Here is a 5100-nt window from a genome sequence, read left to right on the forward strand (position 1 = left end):
ATGTCACAAATACTAATGTAGAAATACAGGAAAGTGTGAATTTTAGTCCCATGGTTTCCATGTGCTCATTGAATTAGAAAGTGACACTAATGGAGTCAGAGGCCAGAGTCAGCCCCCAAAGCCTGCCTCTTTTTCAAGTCCTCAGATGTTCTTTCTAATCCAGTGGCTGTCTTGTAGGTGGGACTTGTCAGTTCACAGACTTGGGTGCCATCATGGCTCAAGGATCAGAGTTTGAAGTCAGTGCAGAGCCCCCATACCAGAAAAGCATCCGAGACTTGTGTGTTTCTTAGAAATGCTTATAGACTCACAAGAAGCTTCAAAAATAGTACATAGAGTCCTGCACACCCTCACCCAGTTTCCCCCAATAATGATATTGGTAAAATACACAAAGCTTTTTTGAAGGCATCAACAAACCTTTCACAAAACTGAGTGAAGGCTCTCTAGACCCTAAATTTTAAGAATACCCTCACTGGCTGTTTTATTATAAAAGTAACAACTGGCTAAAAAAATTCATACAAATGGACAAAAGATAAACAGCTTACAGAAATTAAAATTTGCAATTAAAACCGCAGTGAAATGCCTGCCTACTTCTCAAACCAAAAAGTCTGATAATATACTGTGTTGATCTCTGATTAGGTAACAGGCATAGGAAAATGTTGGAGCAGGAAGCAAATCAACATAATCTTGTTGGAAGACTGTTTGAAAAGACCCAGCATTTCTACTTCTGGGAATTTATTATATGTGTGCAGAATGCCACATTTATAAGGATATTCGTTGCAGTGAAGCTTTGTGTAGTAAAAGGACAGAAATAGTCTACATTCTATATATAGGAGACTGGCTCAAAAAAAGTCTTGTGTAACCAAACAAAGAGGTGTTGTACTGCTGTAAAAAGGAACAAAGAAGCTCTTTATGTACTGACATGTAACAAAATTCAAGATATATTGTTAAAAAGTGAAGCTCAGAATAGTGTATAATGTTTGCTACCATTAGTGTTTAAAAAGGTGAGGAGGGTATGTCCTCGCATGTGCATGGAATATCTCTGGAAAGATACACAGGGGTTGTGAGGATGGTTGTCACTGTGGAGAACTCAGGGAGACTAGTTTTGAGCTATTTGTCGTATGTATTTGCTTTGTGTCTTTTTTTTTTTTTTTAAAGAAATAAAGCCTATTTGAAGCCCTTCCTTCAATCTCATTTACTTTCCCTCCCTCCCCAGGGTAACCACTATTCCTGAATTTAGTGTTTATCTTCCTCTTGAATGTTTTTAACACAGTACATATTACTATACATGTTACAACATATGTATGTATTCATAAACAATGTATCACATGATTTTGCATGTTGTACTTTTCATTCTGCAATGTGCCTTTTTCACTTAGGATTGCTTCAAATATTTACCCATGTTGGTACATGTAATTCTTATCCATTCACTTAAACCACTGTATAGTATTCCATTGCTTGAATATACCTCAATTGATCCATTCCTCTGTTGATGGACATTCAGGTTATTTCCCAATTTTCCAAACAGTGCTTCAATTCACATTGTCATATAGTCTCCTTGCCTGCCTGTAGGAAAGTTTCTCTAGAACAGTGAGCATCAGACACATATTCATATTTTTGCCACAAGTATGTGGCAAGCAGTAAAAATATTTTCAGCATGCAACCCAAGGTAAGAAGATGTAGTTATTATACTTATGAATTATTTATATGAAATGATTGGCCAAATTAGTATGTCATAAGTCATACAAAAAGAGAACTATTAATATAAAAAGGGTAACTAAAAAGTGAAGTAAATAATATGTGGTAAATATTTATTTACTTATTTGCGGTACCAAAAATCCTCAGTAAAAAAATGTTGGCCAGGTGAGGTGGCTCCCACCTGTAGTCACAGTGCTTTGGGAGGTCGAGGCAGGAGGAGTTCGAGGCTGCAGAGAGCTACGATTATGCCACTGCACTCCAGCCTGGGTGAAAGAGTAAGACCCTGTCTCAAAAAAATAAATAAATAAATAAATAATATGGTTGAAGATGCTTCATTACTCCTCCCCTATTAATTTTATTTTTATTTATTTATTTTTGAGACGGGCTGAAGGATCTGCTTGCAAGATGGATCAATAGCATGCATGAGTGGCAAATTGGTGCTGGTTATTAGCGGGAAACTTCAGGTCCTCTTTATGTCAGCCTCTCCACTAGCATACTTGAGTACCCTCATGTCATGAGTGCTGGTTCCTCCGGAGCAGGTGATCCAAGAAACAGTAATATGGATGTTGAAATGTCTTTTATGACCTAGCCTCAGAAGTAACACATTATCCTTTCCTGAATGTTCTGTTGGTTACATGGCACTATTTAACCAGGAGGCAAGGATCCCTGTAGGCCATCTTGGAGACTGGCTACCACAATGTGAATATTTTAAATTTTATATATATATATATATATATAAATTTTATCTTTGGTGATTAGGTCTCACTATGTTGCCCAGGCTGGCCACCAACTCCTGGGCTCAAGCAGTCTTCCCACCTCAGCCTCCTGAGTAGCTGAGCCTACAGGCATGTGCCACCACACCCAGCTTAAATTTATATTTATAAATACAAATATTTTGTATTATATAGTATATATATTTGTGTATAAATATATAAAATAATGTTATTGATATTTACCATATTAGACATTAAAACAAAAATGTTAGGCCGGGCGCGGTGGCTCACGCCTGTAATCCTAGCACTCTGGGAGGCCGAGGTGGGCGGATCCTTTGAGCTCAGGAGTTCGAGACCAGCCTGAGCAAGAGCGAGACCCCATCTCTACTAAAAATAGAAAGAAATTATATGGACAGCTAAAAATATATATAGAAAAAATTAGCCGGGCATGGTGGCGCATGCCTGTAGTCCCAGCTACTCGGGAGGCTGAGGCAGGAGGATCGCTTGAGCTCAGGAGTTTGAGGTTGCTGTGAGCTAGGCTGACGCCACGGCACTCACTCTAGCCTGGGCAAGAGAGTGAGACTCTGTCTCAAAAAAAAAAAAAAAAAAAACAAAAATGTTAAATACTAGTTCATTTAAAAATAAGCCCACTATGTGTTTATATAAATAATGTGTTTTTAATGAAAATATATTTTCCAAAACAAAAACAGTTAGAACAAAAATAATTGTTTTACATTTCTGCAAATCTCTTTAATACCTGGTTTAACAGAAAAAGTTGAATTCTTATTTCTGCTTCTGCATATTCCACTGAACATTCATGAGAGAATAAGAATGAAAATAATTTTTTTTAAAAAGCCAGTCAAATTTAGCAGTGGTAGGTTGAATACCAACTTTAGTGACACTAATATTAATAAGTTTGATAGCCCACCACCATTGGACCAGCCAAGAAAATAATTTCTTAGTGTTATTATAAAAACAGTTTTGGCCGCTTGGCATCTTCTGGAGGGGGACCAAACCACACTGTGAGAACCTTGATCTTAATTATGATATGGTAACAAATCGTCCCAAAATCTCAGTAGCTTACAACAAAGGTTTATTTCTTACCCATGCTGCAAATCCACTGTGGGTTTTCCATGGTTCTGTTCCATGTCATCTTCACTAAGAAACTCAAGTTGACATAGTATCCTCTAGTTGGAACATTGCCAGTCATGGTGATGGGAAAAGAGAACATGAGGAATCATCCTGGCTCTCAAGGCTTCTGCTTGGAAGTGATGTGTCTCATTTTTTTTTTTTTTTTCTTTTTTCGTGAGCCAAAGTAAGTCACATGTCCAAGCCTTAGTTCATCAGGGCTGGGATGTACAATCTTTCTGCAGGGGGAGCCCCACTGGAAGGGATACCAAGTATGCGTGCTATGTATATCTCTACCATAGTATTTTAAAAAATGTCACTCTGGTTGCTGCATGGGGAATGAATTATTTCCGGGAGAGGTAAGAAGGAGAATGATTATATTGGGAATGGTAGGAAGCTTCTCAAGAGTAGGAGTGATGTTAGGAACTGACTGCTTTAGGCAAGAAATGATGGTGACTTGGACTAGGGTAGTAATAGTTGTCTGATTCAAGATGCACTTTGGAGGCAGAGTTAGTAGGATTTGTTCTTGGAGTCGGGGTGAGCATAAGAGAAAGTACTGTAAGATAACTTCTAGGTTTTTGGTTTCAGTAACTGGGTGGATAACGGTAACACTGAGATAAGGAAGACTGGGAGAAGAACAGGTGAGAGGGTGGAACAAATGTTCTGTTTTGAACATGTTAAGCTTGAGGTGCTTATTAGATGTCTAGTAGGCTCTTAAATATGTAAACCTGGAGATCAGGAAGAGGGGTAAGAGCTAGAGCTAGAAATTCGGAAGGTATTAGCATAGAGCTGAATTGTAAAGCCAAGAAGGTGGATGAGATCTCCTAGGTGGATAAGGGTTAAAGCGTAGGCATGCTCCAACATTTATAGGTCAACTGTGGCTTTGGATCCAGCAAAGGAGATTGAGGAGGAGCCACTGAGGTAAGGTGAAAAACCGGTAGAGTGCTGAGTCATAGAAGCAAAGAGAACAAAGTGTTTCAAGGAGGGAATAATTTCTTCCATGTTTTAGAAGTTGGATACGATGAGGATAGTATTTGGGAACGTGATAGTAACAGTTGATCTAAACAAGTACAGTTTTTAGTGGAAAGGTGAGGATCAATGTCTAATTAGATGCGTTAAAAAAAAAAAAAAGAAGTGAGAAATGTAGACACTTCTTTTGAGAAGTTTTTTGTTGGGTAGGTAAGTGAAGAAAAGAGAGGAGGACAAAGATAAAAAGATGAAATGATGTGTAAGTGAAATCTTTACGTAAACTGCAAATGCTCTATAAGGGTTAGGCTTGTTATTTACTATTCAAACTCTTAAGAATTTCAAACCAGCTAAGTGTGAAGAATCCATAAGATGCTACCTACCACTAGTCGTCAGTTTGCAGGACAAGAAGGCGCAAAGCCCATCAGCCAATGAAAAGCCAAGAAATGCTGAGCTGGATTGTGAAGGCACCGCGAAAGGCAAAATGGGTGGGGAGTGAAAAAAGGATTTGCGGAATTAATGTTGTCCTTCCAAGGACACCGTAGGGCAGATCTTGCAGCTACTACATTGTTTTCGGGGCGGAGCCAGCAGGAAATTT

The sequence above is a fragment of the Eulemur rufifrons genome, chromosome 9 (assembly GCF_041146395.1).
Source record: "Eulemur rufifrons isolate Redbay chromosome 9, OSU_ERuf_1, whole genome shotgun sequence".
NCBI classification, from domain to species: Eukaryota; Metazoa; Chordata; class Mammalia; order Primates; family Lemuridae; genus Eulemur; species Eulemur rufifrons.